At 36.5% G+C, this 16163-nt stretch overlaps 1 pseudogene; it reads left to right on the top strand.

Annotated features, from left to right (window-relative positions):
- The first annotated feature begins 14830 nt into the window (after positions 1-14830).
- On the top strand, positions 14831-16120 carry LOC102134383 (Golgi apparatus membrane protein TVP23 homolog B pseudogene; annotated as a pseudogene).
- Positions 16121-16163: the final 43 nt, after the last annotated feature.

Below are 16163 nucleotides of genomic sequence, written 5' to 3'. Positions count from 1 at the left end.
TGCCCCTTCGTTGGTTTTAGGGTCTCACAAATGGAAGGGTAGAGGCCAGCAGAGAAGGCCTCTTCAGTGTTCACATGAGGAAGCATTTCCCTATTCTAAACGATGATGATATTTGTGTAATGAGAGTGCTCTCTGCTATACCACAGCAAAAATCCCAGCAAAACAAAAAACAAACCGAAGGCTCAATAGAAGATCCTGTTTTCATATACTGTGTAGTTAATTTCTCTCCTATAGTCTGTAGAGTTTAGCTTTGTGCTGTAGTTTGGAGCAAAATATACTGTAAGTTATGTCCAAATGGCTACATGCATGAACACCCTCTTTGAACATCTCAGTCCATCGATAGAAGAGTAAGCAACAGGTGACCTCACCACCTGTCACCTCTCCCTCTATCTGTCCACCAATACACCCATCCTCAATCTATGTTTTTTTTTTTTTTTGCTACATTTCAAAATAAATTTCAGATGGCAGTGCGTTTCCCACTCCATATGTCAGCATGCATGTCATTGTAACTAGAGTCCAATACTAGCTTACTGTTTTATTCCTTTGAAGCAAAATTTGTAGTGTGAAATGCACAAGTATTAACAGCATCTTTGCTGAGTGTGGCCAAATATGTACATTGTGTGTAACTCAAATCCCTGCCACAGTAGAAAACAATGTCTTCCATATCAGGTTGCAGGAACTTTCTTGACAAGGTCTAGCCTTCATTACAGAAAACCTCCAATGAGCTCCAGTTTGAAGATAGGCTAACCACATTTACAAGCTGCTGAACCTTAATTCTGATGAATGTTTAGTGAAAAAGGTCACATTCGTTTTCTACTTTCTGATTTTGTATTGTAGATATTTCAGTGTTTGTTATTTTTAATGAGAACATAATAAGAATCACCTTGGGGATAATGATAATAAGGCAAAAAATAAAAACTTCGGAAAATAATTATAAATTACAGTACCCTACTTTTAGAGCAAGGATATTTAAATGTATCTCTTTTGACATCACCACAAATAGAGAGAATATTCTAATATGTTGTTAATCAGTATTACTTCTGGACTTTCTTTGGAATCTAAAGACCTATCCAGGAAAAGCCTTGACTAATGTTGGCCTAAAAGTGTGTGTCTGTCTACAATAATTGGGTTCAAATGCCTCTGGAGTAACTATCAAACTTAAAATAGCACAGCAAACATCCTCTGTTGAAGATTGACAAGGAAGTTGTAAATCTTCTGACCTACTTGTCATGCTCATGTCTTAGAAATAATGCTTTATGTCTCTCATGGGACTGTGAAAATAAAATAAATCTCGAGACCCCAAAATCACTAAAGCAAGGGAAAAGTGAAACTGGGAACTATGTCAGGCAAACCTGCCTCCCATTTTATTTCTAAATAAGATAGCTACAAAGATAAGAAGCTACATACCTCCCTCACAGTTTGCCCACAAGGAAGTTCCTTGTGAACAAAGGACAGGCAAAACTCAAAATCATCCCTCTGCTCACATGAGACAAACACATATCTGATTGCTTCCTTTGCTTTACTGTTTCACTAAGCCAGGTTGTCTAGCTATGACCTGGAAGCCCCCTCCCCACTTTGAGTTGTCCCACCTTTCCAGACCAAACCAGTGTACATCTTACATATATTGATTGATGTCTCCTGTTTCCCAAATATTTATAAAGCCAAGCTGTGCCCCAACCACCTTGGGCACATGTTGTCGGGTCTTCTGGAGGCTGTGTCATGGGTGCATCCATAACCTTGGCAAAATAAACTTCCTAAATTGATGAAGACCTGTCTCAGACACTCTTGGTTTATAGGACAAATTATGAGAAGCAGGTACACTAAATAAGTAACCTCTATTTTATAAACAGGAATACTGCCGCCCAAAGAGGTTAATCCATTGGCTCAGAATCGTATCAAAAGTTAGGAAGACACGCAGGCCTAGATCCTAGTCCTCATAATTTCTAACCCAGGGCTCACAACACCATGCAATTGCTTCCAGATGGAAGGTGATTTAGAACAAAAATGTAACCTAAAATGAAAAATCTTGCTTCAAACCCTGGTTGAATTATTATCTATTAACAATGCCCTAGAGAAACTTTTTTTGTTTTGTTTTGTTTTTTTGCACTGAAAACATGACCTTTAAGTTTGCCCCTTCTTATATAAAACGTGTGCTTCTGTGATCTTCAAAACCTGTCTTGACAGAATGGATCTGTGTTAGGGTAGCACTCCCCCCAACTACCCTTCAAGGAGAGAGAGAGAGAGAGAGAGAGAGAGAGAGAGAGAGAGAGAGAGAGAAGCACTGATTGACTAGAGCCAAGGATCTTGATGTGATTTCTCCTCCCAGAGCTCCCACCTGAATGATGATGTGACTGCCTTGGGAGGGGTCTGCCTCCAGGGAAAGCATAACTGACTGTGACACTGAGTCTTCAATCAACATCATCCTTCATTGTAAGAACTAACTTCAAATCAAAAAGAACCCTTTCTTTGGAAAATTGGAAATGCCACAGTTTACTCAGGGAAAACAGTATTTTAAATATTTAAAAATTAGTCTTAATGTCTTTTTACCATATACTAGCACATCTGGGACAATCAGTGCCCTGAGCAAACACATTGAGCATTTGAATATGAATTACTCTGATCACTGAAATTACTTGCCAGGTTTGCAGTGATATAAGGTAATGATTTTGAAGTCTGCGAAAAGGTTCATTTCATCAAAGATTTACATGATTATCTGTTTGTCACTGTCATTTTCAATAGACTGTCTCAACTCTAAATTCAAATGCTCTGTAGCCTGTTTTGAAATGAGTATGGGTTCTTTATGGAAACTTGTGATTTGAAAAATATTTACTGCTCACAATTTCCCTAATATAAAAGTCTGAAGAGATATTTAAGGAAAAAAAAAGTCTGAAGAAATGTTTGCTTAGCTTTTCTGAGTTATTTGAAAATCAAATAAACCAAGGATCAGGCACTCTATTTTGCAATGTGAGACCTCAGAAGGAAAAATTTGAAGTGAGCTCTAATTGATCCAATATACTCATTTAAGTCCAATTTATTCTGCATTCTTCATGTTGCTATCGTTGTCTCCTCACCAGCCAGCATTATTCCAGGCCAGTAGCAGGAGCTAGATGAATGTGAACTGACGGAATAAATCAGTCCTGATAAGTGGGTGGACTGGATCTGATGAAACTCCTTCAGTTAAGGATTGCAAATTGGTGGTAATATTACACCTGATGGAAATCCTTTCTTAAGAATTTATAAAATAAGAATTTCAAAGATTTGTATAAACCTATCCATAGCTGACCTAACAACACTAGGAACACAATCCCACAGGGTGACAGTTGTCTGGGCTTGAGTGACAGGCTGCTCCTTTAGGTCAGGTGACCATGTAAATTTATCACCCAGACATGAGACTTGCAGAGTGTTGGACTGAGGTCCTCTGTAAATCCTCTCCCCACAAAAAGCAATGAAAACACTGGCAAGATTATATCAAAGCAATTTCAGAACTCTGGAAATAAAATCAAAGGCATACAACACATTAAAAGAGTTTATTGAAGAAACAGTACTGAACTTCAGTAAGAACAGTGAGGTCTATGCCATTTTAACTTAGAGATTTCCCTGTCTCCCTATCAGCTCCTTGGCATGGTACCATGAAGACCAGAAGCCTTGTTGCCACCCGAGGGGGATGATTTAATTTGGAACTCTACAAAATGCCCCATCCCCAGAGTTTTGCCACTATTTGACCTGACCTGGAGCCCCATGGGAAAGTTTTATTCCCAAAGCATTGTTGATGATAATGATGATCGGCATCACTTGAGGAAGGTGAACACTAAAGCCTTCAAGGCAGTGATGCCACAGCTAAGGCAAGAAAGAAACCAGCCAAACATGTACAAGGAAGGTCTGGGGAATCAGATCTAGTTCACAGTGGACTATAAACATCTCAGACATATTCCTGAGGATCTGAAAGTCTGTGTGTATGTGCAGGGTCGTGTGAACAGTCAAGAAAGGGCAGAGAGAGTCTTAGTTACTCATCCCTGGCTGACCCTGATGTCCTGTGAAAGCAAAAAGTGAAAGACAAGGAAGACTTAATCTGCCTAAACTTTGAAAGCGTGCTCCAAACTACACATAGATCCTCACGGCAAAGGGTGAAAAACGTATCACCATAAAGCATTCAAGAGAATTAAAGACCAATCATTGACTGCCCTAAGCTGTGCTGACATAGGGGTGACCCCTATAAAGCCAGGACTAAAAATGAAAACAGACAGAGACTTCAGTCTAGGGAATGCAAACACTAGCATACTTGTCCGGGAAAGTAATTAAACAAACAAAGCCTAACCCCAACAACAACAAAATACAACAACAATAAACAGTGGGAGAAAGGGATGATCAGATTTCAAAGGTATAAAAATATATGGCTAGTGTTTCCAGTTTATTAGGAAGCATGCAAAGAAATTGGGATGTGCAGCCGGTATACAAGAAACAAAACCGTCAAAACGTACTGGTCCTGAGGGTGCCCAGAAGTTGGATTTAGTAAATAGACTTTAAATCAGCTATTTGATAATAAGAATAAATAATATAATATATAATGAGAAGAAGTAATGGTTGAACGTCCCATAATTTATTAAAAACATTAATTTACACCTCCAAGAGGCTCAACTAAGTCTTAGTATAGTAAGCTTAAAGAAATATACACCCGGATACAATGTAATTATTCTGTTGAAAGCCAAAGGCAGAGAGAGAATCTTGAAAGCAAGAGAGAAGAGACTCATCATATACAAGGATCCTCAATAAGAATAACAGCTGACTTCTCATAAAAAACCATGGAGGCCAGAAGGCAGTGAGATAACATATTCAAAGTGCTGAAAGAAAGCGGGGAACCCCCCACCATCAACCAAAACTTCTATGTTGAGCAACATTACTCTTCAAAACGGCAAGTGAAATAAGACAGGCCCAGGTAAATAAAAATGGAGAGAATATATCTATAGCAGCCCTACTCTACAAGAAATGCCAAAGGAAGTCTTTGAAGGTGTATAGGAATGATAGTTGATGTTAACTTGAACTCATACAAGGAAAGGAAGATCACCATAAAGGAAATTACATGGGTAAATATAAAATGTAAATAAAGCTTTTACTCTTTTCTTCTTTCAACCAATTTAAAAGACAACTGTATGAAACAATAATCATGAAGCTATATTGATGAGTTTATAAGCATAATTTGTATAACAATAGTATCACCTTGGAGAAAGACAAGTCATTATATTGGAAGGACATTTGTGTATACTTTTGAAATTAAGTTAGTAATAGTTGGCTCTAAATTGTTTTAAGGTAGGATGCATATTTAATCCCCAGAGCAGCCATAAAGAAAATAAGTTAAAGAAAAGGTAGTGAACAATCCAAAGGAATTAAAATAGTGTGCTAGAAAATAACACAAAAGAAAACAAAGAGCAAAGCAGCAGCTGTAAATTCAACCACATCAATAATTAAATGAAAACGCATTACATAGTCCAATCAAAAGGCAGAGAATGTCAGACTGGATTAATTGAAAAGGACATAACCATATAGTTTCAATAAGAGGTATGTTCTAGATTCAAAGACACAAATAAGTGGAAAGTAAAAGGATGGAAAAGATATACTATGCAGATAGTAACTGAAAGACTGCTAGAACTATTATACCAATATCAGAAAAAATTACCTTAATACAGATAATATTACTAGAGACAAAGAAGGACATTTTATAGTGGTAGAACAGTTAATTTATCTGGAAGATATAACAATTAAAAACAGATATGTATCTGTGTACCTAACAACAGAGCCCAAAATACATGAAGTAAAAACTGATGGAATTGAAAGGGGAAATATACAGTACAACATTCGTAGTTGGAAACTTTATTCTCCACTCTTAGTAGTTGGTGGGACAACAAGACGGAGAATCAGCTAGTATGTAGAAGACCAGAACAACACTATCAGCCAACTTGATCTGCTCACATCTAAGGAACACTGCACCCAACAGCAGCAGAATCCATATCCTTTTCAAGGCCATTCTCCCGAATAGAGCATTTTGTGTGCAATAATACAAGGCTTAATAATTTTTTTTTATTTTCATTTTTTTGAGTCAGGGTTGTTCTCTGTCACCAAAGCTGGAGTGCAGTGGCATGATGAGGGCTTACTGCAGCCTTGACCTCCCAGGCTCAAGTGACTACAGGCATGCACCACCACGCCCAGCTGATTTTTAAATTTTTATTAAATTAGAAAATATAGTGAGACAAGGTCTCACTGTATTGCTCAGTCTGGTCTCGAACTCCTGAACTCAAGTAATCCACCCGCCTCGGCCTCCCAAAGTGCTAGGATTAAAGGCATAAGCCACTGTGCCTGACCAAGTCTTAATAATTTTAAAGAGATTGAGATCATACAAAGTATGTTCTCAAAAAACAATGGAATTAAATTAGGAGTTTGTTTTTCAAACCAGGACACTTTTAACAAGCATAACAATAATAATTACATCAGAACAACAGGCATACATTAAAATGCTCTTGAGCAAATCAGAACCTGTGCTCATCCTGCCTTTAGCAAGGAATCCGTTATACAGTTCCCATCCGATCCATGCTTTAGTCATCTCCAGTGTGAAACCTGCCTCACCCTGTAGGCCTTTGAGTTTGCAATGCCTCGGTTAGACCAGTATGAATTGGGTCATTGTAGGAAACATGCACTTTATTTTCCAATGAATTAGTCTTAAATTCTACCATGCCCCATTCCTATTTTATCTTTTACATTTGTATTGATATTAGGCGTAGTGTGTGTATATATTTATGGGGTATGTGAGATATTTTGATAGAGGCATTGAGTGCATAGTAATCATGTAAGAGTAAATGGGGCATCCATCACCTCAAGCATTTATCATTCTCAAGTACACATGAAAAATCTACAAAATTAATCACATACTGGGTCATATATCAATATTAAAAATATTGGTACATTCATAATATAGACTATATATATATTTGAGACCAGGTTATGAAACTGGCTAGTTTTTGTATTTTGGTAGAGACAGGGTTTTACTACATTACCTAGGCTGGTCTCAAACTCCTGGTGTCAAGCGATCCATCCACCTCAGCCTCCCAAAGTGCTCAATAACAGGCATGAGCCACCATGCAGGCCAATAATATAGAAATTTTATAAAATAACACTTTGGTCATAAGTAATAATATTGAAAATGGAAACAACTTTTTAAAAAAGTATCTTCCAACTAGAAATTTAGAATTTCTTCTATTAAACAGCAAAAGGATGAAAATAAAGATTTTAAAATATTAAATTTCTAAAAGTCAAATTTAAATTACACATAAAAATTTACGAGATACAAGAAATCATTGCTCAGACTAAGGTAGCAAAGGTTTTCCCCTATATATTTTTTTAGTGGTTTTATAGTTTCAGGTCTTATGTTTAAGTCTTTTATCTACTTTGAGTTGATTTTTATATGTAGTGTGAAATAAGAGCCCAATTTCATTCCTCTGCATGTGACGTCTAGTTTATCCAACACAATATATTGCAGAGACTGTCCTTTCCTCGTTGTGTGTTCCTGATATCTTCATGGAAAATTTATTGGTTCTACATGTGTGAGTATATTCCTAGGCTCTCTATCTCTATCATCTCTATCCACTGGTCTATGTATCCATTCTTATGTGAGTGCCATATTGCTTAAATTACTGTAGTCTAGCAGTGTATTGCAAGTATGATGCTACCAGCTTCATTCTTTTTGTTCAAGATTGCTTTGGTTATGTGGGATCTGTTGTGGTTCCATAAAAATTTTAGAATTTTTTTCTACTTCTGTAAAAAATCATTGGAATTTTGATAGGGATTGCATTGAATCTTTGATGGCTTTGGGTAGTATGGAGATCTAAATAATATTAATTCCTCCAATCCATGGTCACAGGATCTCTTTCCTTTTATTTGTGTCATTCACAATTTCTTTCATTAATGTATTATAGATTTCAGTATATAGATCATTCACCTCTTTGATTAAATTTACTCCTAAGTATTTTATTTTATTTTATTATGGTACAGTAAATGAGATTGTTTCATTAATTATTTTAGGATAGTCTGTTGTTAGTATATAGATATGCTACTGATTTTTTATGTTGATTTTGTATCCTGTAACTTTACTGAATTTATCAGTTCTAACACCTTTTGGTGGAGTCTTTTGGGTTTTCTACATAGAAGATCTTTCATAAAAAAGACAATTTTATTTCTGCTTTTACTTTTTGGATGTCTTTATTTCCTTTACTTCCTTAATTGGTATGGCTAGAACTTCCAGAATTATACTGAATAGAAGTGATAAGAGAGAGCATCCGTGTCTTATTTATGAACTTAGAGGAAAAGCCTTGAACTTTTCACTGTTGAGTATGATATTAGCTATGGGCTTGTCATATAGGCCTTGACTGTATACAGCACAAGAAAATTTAAGGGAATTGCTCTGTGACCGTGGTCTGGGCAATAATTTTTTGGATAGGACCCCAAAAGCACAGGCAATGAAAAACAAAAATGGACACATGGGATCGTATCATACTAAAAAGCCTCTGCACAGCAAGGGAAAAAACTAGCAGAGTGAAGATAAAATCCATGGACAGGGAGAAAAGATTTGCAAATAAAATATTTTCTTTTCTTTTTTTTTTTTTTTGAGCCAGAGTCTCGCTCTGTCACCCAGGCTGGAGTGCAGTGGTGCAATCTCAGCTCACTGCAACCTCCACCTCCCTGGTTCAAGCAATTCTCCTGCCTCAGCCTCCCAAGTAGCTGGGACTATAGGCGCCCGCCACCACACCTGGCTAATTTTTGTATTTTCTAGTAGAGATGGGGTTTCACCATGTTGGCCAGGCTGGTCTTGAACTCCTGGCCTCAAGTGATTCACCCACCTCTGCCTTCCCAGCATTATAGGCCTGAGCCACCACACCCACCCCAAATATTTTCTATAGGGGTTAGTATTGAAAATATATGAGGAACTCAAACACCTCGATAGCAAGAAAACAAATAACCTGATTAAAAAATCGACAGAGGACTTGAACAGACATTTCTCAAAAGAAGACACACAAATGACCAACAGATATATGAAAAAATGCTCAACATCTCTCATTATCAAGGAAATTCAAATTAAAACGATGAGATATCATTTACACCTGTTAGAATGAGTGTTATCAAAAAGACGAAAGATAATAAGTGTTAGGGTGTGGAGAAAAGGGAATCCTGGTACACTGTGGGTAGGAATGTTACTTAGTACAGCTCTTTTGGGAAAACAGTATGGAAGCTCCTCAAAAAACTAAAAATAAAATCACAATATCATCCAGCAATCTTACTTCTGGGTGTATATGCAAAGAAACTGAAATCAGTCTGCCTGAGAGCTCACTGCACTTCCATGTTCACCGCAGCATTACTTTCAATAGCTGAAAAATGAATGCAGCCTAAGTGTCCGTTAGTGGATAAATGGATTAAAAACTGTTGTCTGTATATATAGTGGAATACTATGCAGCCTTTAAAAGAAGGAAACGCTGTCATTTGCAACAACATGAATGAACCCAAAGGACACTATGTTAACGAAAGCCAGACGGAGAAAGGCAAATACCGCTTGTTTTCACTTACATATGGAACCTAAAAGAGACAGATTCACAGAAGCTGAGAGTAGATCAGCAGTTACCAGAGGCTGGGGGTGAACGTAGAGAAGGGGGAGACGTTCGTCAAAGGATGCAAAGTTTCGGACAGGAGAAATAAAGTTGTAGTGATCTATTGCACAGCACGGTGACCATAGTTAATAATAATGTATTGACTATTTTAAAACTGCTAAAATAGTTTTTAAATGTTCTTACTACAAAAAATGATAAGCAGGTGAGGTAGTACAAAGGCTAATGAGCTTGATTCAACCTTTTTACAATGTGTATACAAATGGAAACATCACATTTTATCCTAAATATATGTACAATTATTATTTCTCAATTTTTAAAAAGTGGAATTACAAACAAAAAGTAGAATAGTACTTGATTTTAAAAGTTTATGAGATATATTTAAACCATATTAGAAGAATATTCATATTGTTAAGCATATGTCAATATAAATAAAAATATAAGAAAATGAACTAACTTCCCACTCAAAACTAGAAAAAAACCAAAAGAAAGCACAAAGTAAATTAAAAAAAAGATAAAAGCAGAATTTGATCAGATAGAGAATACAAAGACAAGAGATATAATGAATGACTCAAAACTCTGGTGATTAATAAAATGAAATACACAAACCATTTAAGAAAAAATGGGGAATATAAATAAAATAATAAATGACACAGTAAAAATAAAAGTCATAACAGATGACCTACCCACCTTTATTAAAAAAATTCAGAACATATATGTGTTGGAGAATTTCTTGGGGACATATAATTTACTACCAAAATTGACCCTATTAGGGGTAGAATGCTTAAGAAGGCCATTTTCTATGGAAAAAAGGGAAAATTACCAAGGAACTTCTACTCGCCAACACACACACACACACACACACACACACACACACACACACACACAGAGAGAGAGAGAGAGAGAGAGAGAGAGAGAGAGAGAGAGAGAGAGGGCTCAGGTGCCTTCACAGGGAAATTCTACCAAACATATAAAGATCATGGATCATGCCACTCTGATGCCAAATAAAGTTTTCCAAAACATACAAAATGAAGGAAAACTTACAAATTTAGTTTTAGAAGTAGAAGAATGATTCAACAGAAAGAAATTCAATAATGCAATTTACTGTGGAGAAGAAATTGATGCTCCCCATTGGGTCTGACAAGTTTCAACACCCATTCTTGATTTTTTAATAAAAACCCTGAAAATAGTAAGGTATGGGCATCTCCTCTGTTTTCTCCTTCTGTCAGTCTGTCTGTCTCCACAGGAGACTTTTCCAGGATGATCTGGAATAGGAAGAGGGTGCCTATTATCTCCGGCCTTTACCATTTTTACAGAAGGCATTAGCCACTGCAGTTAGACACAAGACACTTATTGGGGGCATAAAAATTGGGTATGATGAAGTACATCTATTTCTGCTTGCAGATAATATGATAGTAAAACTGGAAAACACTGGAGAACCAGTGATAAAACTAACACAACATTAAGAGAATTCAGAAAGCAAGCAGGATATAAAAATTACATGAAATAATGGAAATGCTTATATTCATGATTAATAAGCAATTAGAGGACACTGGAAGAGAAAATACAATTTAAAATGTATCAAAAAAATAGATAATAGTCTCACAAATGAACTTAATAAGAAGTATGAAAACCCTGTGCGAAGTACCAATGAACAAATAGAAAATGTAATCCTTGTTCTTATATAGGATAACTCAATATTATAAAGATGCAGATTCTCCCTCAGTTAATTTAATAGAACCCCAATAAAATATGAAAAAGTTTTTTTCTGAAGCTATATATGTTGAGATTAAAGTTAATTTGGAAGAATACATATGCAAGAATACATGAAAATACTGAATAAGATGAACAGCTAGCCCTAGCCCAACCAGATACTAAAACACACACAAAGTGTTTATAATTAACACAATGGTACAAGCAGATTACTCGTTAATTAGCTATCGAAAGGAAATACAAAAATAGATCCAGGTATACATGGAAACTTAGCAGATGATAATTATGGTATTTCAAATTAGAGTGACAAAGTTGAACTTTTGAATAAGTAGTATGGGAAGACCTGGATGGTTATATGGAAAATACTTAAGTTACATCAATACTTTATGTATTACTTAAGACTGTGATTCAAATGGATCAGAGATGTAAGTGTAGAAGATGAAATCACCGAGATACCAGAATAAATCCTGGGCGAACCCTTTTATAACTTAGGTGAAAGTTATCGGGAAAGGTTCTAATTATTTCCCCAAATACAGATGCAAAAAATATTGATAAATTTGACTAGAGAAACGTGTAAAAATTTCATGATCAGTAACATGTAACCAAAATCAAAAGACAAAGGATAAATGGGAAGAAATTATTTGCAACTTATGCCACAGAAAAATGCCTGTGACATGTAAAATTTGAGGATAAGATATGAAAAAATTTGATAGAAAATTGTGCAAAGGACAAAAAAGATAATTTGCTAAAATATAAGATGGTCCTAAATATTTCTTTTTTTTTTTTTTTTGAGACAGTCTCTCACCCTATTGCCCAGGTTGGGGTGCAATGGCACAATCTCAGCTCACTGCAACCTCCATCTCCCAGGTTCAAATGATTCTCTTGCCTCAGCCTCCTGAGTAGCTGGGATTACAGGTGCCCACCACCATGCCCAGCTAATTTTTGTATTTTTAGTACAGATGGGGTTTTACCATGTTGGCCAGGCTGCTCTTGAACTCCTGACCTCATGATCCGCCTGCCTTAGCCTCCCAAAGTGCTGGGATTACAGGCATGAGCCACCATGCCCAGCTGGTTCTAAATATTTTTAAATGTTCAATATACTCATAATTAACAAAACACAAATTAGAACCATGTTGTGATATCACTTTTACCCCTTAGCTTGGTAAAATCTAGCAAATTTGAAAATTCACTATCGACAAGACTATTGAAAAATAGGTATCATTTTTCATTGATAGTGGGAATGAGAAATGGAGAAAACTTCCCTATGAGAAGGAAATTTGACAATATATGATAAAATTACACATGTACCCTTTGACCTAGAAATCTTACTTCTGGAAATTTACCCTGAAAATACACCTTCAACAGCATAAAAATTGGCATGCACAAAGTTGTATGATTCAGTATTATATGTATTTGCAAAATATTGGAAGCTGTGAAAATACCCCAACAAAGTAGATTAATTTAAACATTATGATATTTACATGCAATAGAATACTATGCAGTTATGTAAAAAGGATGCAGTTATGTAAAAAGAGCTGCATTAACTGTTGTATTTCCAAGGTGCAATATTGAAGAAGTTAAAGAATCAGAATGCAAAAGTTTTGTATAGCATGTGATGTTTGATGTCAGAAAGGAAGTAGAATTAGAAAATAGTTATTTGTCTGTTTATTTATGGAAAAAGAAAAATAAACCAGAAATTGATGAAATGTATTATTATGTAGAGGAGGTGTCTGTGTATGTGTATGGCAGAAACAAGTAGAAGCAATGGGGTGGGATGGCACTTCTCGTGATATTTCTTGTTTCATCTTGTACAGTGTTGATTTTTGGGATCATGTTAAAACTTCACGTATTCAAAAATAGAATTAAATCCATAATAATGAGGAAAAGCCCTAAAGTGTAATACAAATAGAAACAAATGAACTCAGCTCCACTTTAAATTAATAGCATAACCACATTGGAGAAAAAAAAACTAAACCAAATAACTTTTGAGCATAGCATTTTGATTACTCTCTTGTATTCTTAGCTTAAAGGGGGAGAGCAGAAACATCTGAAAACACATTCTGAACTCAACCTAGAGATCTTCTTTTCATTGTAGCCTGGTTACTGTAATTCTGAAACTATATCGTGTATACTGCACTTTGAGCAAATTTAAAAATATATTAATTTTGTTAAAAATTGGAGGGAAAGTTCGAAGACAAGGAAGGATTTTATGGGTGACATCAGTACATGCTCATTAATTTCTAGTGTGTAATGAAATAGTATTATTATATCATAATATAATGTCCTCTAAAAGGTCTCAAAGCAATAATACTTCAGAGCAACTAGATTTGTTTTCTAAATATCATTCTCTATTAAAAGAAACCAAGGGGGCCGGGCACGGTGGCTCATGCCTGTAATCCCAGCGCTTTGGGAGGCCAAGGCAGGCGAATCACGAGGTCAGGAGATCGAGACCATCCTGGCTAACATGGTGAAACCCCGTCTCTACTAAATATACAAAAAAGTAGCCGGGGGTGGTGGCGGAGCTTGTAGTCCCAGCTACTCGGGAGGCTGAGGCAGGAGAATGGCTTGAACCCGGGAGGCGGAGTTTGCAGTGAGCCCAGATCAGACCACTGCACTCCAGCCTGGGCGACAGAGCGAGACTCCGTCTCAAAAAAAAAAAAGGGAACCAAGGGGAAATTTTGAATTCAAGGGTAGGGAAAAAGAAAATATGAGTGGCAATCCTGTTGCTTCAGAAAGTAAGTGGGGAAAGAAAGGTAACTAAGTGAGGTGAAGGCTCTGCTAACCAGTTCATATGGGAACCAGTTCCCAATGTACGCTTATATCGAATCATCCCCTTGTATGCCTTCAATGCATACTATTTTGTTTGTCTCTTATCCCTCAATAAACCTGGGGAAAATTTAAAATTTTTTCAAGGTAAAAAAATTGAGACAAATGTCAAACAATAAATACTGGGGACATGCTAAATACAGGAGTCAGCTTGAAGAGGCTCCTATTGTCGAAATCTTGAATGATTTGAGAATAACAATAAATAATGACAGTAATGGGTTAAAGTACATTGAATAAAACAAGAAACCATGAGTCTCTACAGAAAGTAATACTAGAAAAAGAGGAGGAGTGCTTCCTATGATATGATACCAACTAATAAACGTAGAGGAACAGTGAAATTAGAAAATCACCATTTTACAAGCAGCAAGCAAGAATCATCAATGCATGTTAAAACTAAGATAGTTAAACATTTTCAAATAATTTCCCCAAAGAACAGTCAGCCATTTGAAAAGAAAAATAAGTAGCTTGACAGTGGAGACACTGGCAGATTCTAGCTCCACTAAGTGATCAGTGTGACCCACGGTGAGATAAACCGACGTCGTGCATTTCCTACAATAACGCACCAAGAAAAGCAACATCGCTTATGTCATATATCTTCCCAAAATACATAACCTGCATCTGATCAGGAGAAAGACTCACACAGAGGTGCATGCTACAAAATACTTTTGTCTACGGAAACTACTGTGCGGTGAAACATCAAGAACGGCCACAACCTGTTCTGGACTAAAAACAGACCAAGTGGACACAGTAACTAGCAAAACATGTGATCCTGAAAGGGTTCTTGGGCTATATGGGAAAAATGCTATTGAAGGTGTTATCAGATCAGTTAGAAAAATTAGACTATGTGCTATAGATTAGATAATATTATAGAAACTTACAGGATTAGTTTTACAAATTTATTTGTAAACTTGTGAATATTTCCAAAAGAACAGTTTTAAAAATTGGGGGACAATTTAAAAGCTGATCTATCTGGAGATGCAAACAACCTAGAACAGCAATAAATAAACAAATAAATGAACAAATTCAGAGAAGTAACAATAATAGATGTTAAGAAAATAAAAGGCCATAGTAATTTTTTTTTAAGTGATACTGGGGGGCTGGCACAGGGCTGCCATGTTGCATCAGGACAGTAATGATGACACTGAAGACATTTCAATGTTGGATGCAGAAGAGACAACTAACAAAACAAAACAATCCAAAATCAGATACCCAGCAGCCTCACTTTTCCAGTTATTCTTTCGAGTCAGTGCAGTTGTGGTCTCTCTTCTTTGCAAATTGGTCAGCAGCAGTTTTACTGCTTGTATGGTGACAATTATCTTGTCGTGTGACTTTAGGGCAGTGATGAATGTCACAGGTGGACTAGTGGTGGGTCTATGGTGTTGGAATCACGTGATGAAGATGGAAAGAGCCACTGGGTGCTTGAGTCCAGAAAGGCATACTCTCGGGAGGACGAAACTGTTTCAGAGGCTGAATCAAATCTTTTGGTTGGGACTTAATGCCTGTCCAGTGCTGTGGGTGATATATTTCTCTTGTGGCCTCTTCTCCTTCAGGGTAGCTAGCCATGGTTATCATGGGTGTGGTGCTACAAGGTGCCAACCTATATGGCCACATCAGGTGTAAAGTAGGCAACAGAAAGAACGTAACAGCGTGGGTCCCTCATACTTGGAAAGCAGTTTTTAAGACAAAATGCTGAAGATGATCAGACTTTGTGAACGGAGAGAGAATGCGTATGTGCTTTGTTACACTGGGGAACAACCAAAGAGATTGTTGACTCTGAACATTTTAGACCTCAGTCCAAGATGCAACAAGGAGTGTTGGCTTTGTTTTTCACTTAAAAACTTTAGTTAAAGCAAAGCAAAGCAGTTTCCTTATTAAGGTTTTATACCCTTTCCAGTAGTTGTGGCTAGAATGCATGTTGTCACTGGAGACACTGTCAACAATTGTTTTATGGTGTACATAAAATATACACATAGTCATGTAATA

This window comes from Macaca fascicularis, chromosome 7 (genome assembly GCF_037993035.2).
Source record: "Macaca fascicularis isolate 582-1 chromosome 7, T2T-MFA8v1.1".
Classification (NCBI taxonomy): domain Eukaryota; kingdom Metazoa; phylum Chordata; class Mammalia; order Primates; family Cercopithecidae; genus Macaca; species Macaca fascicularis.
Note: the sequence above shows the minus strand (reverse complement) of the source record. Positions and strands in the feature narration are given on the sequence as shown.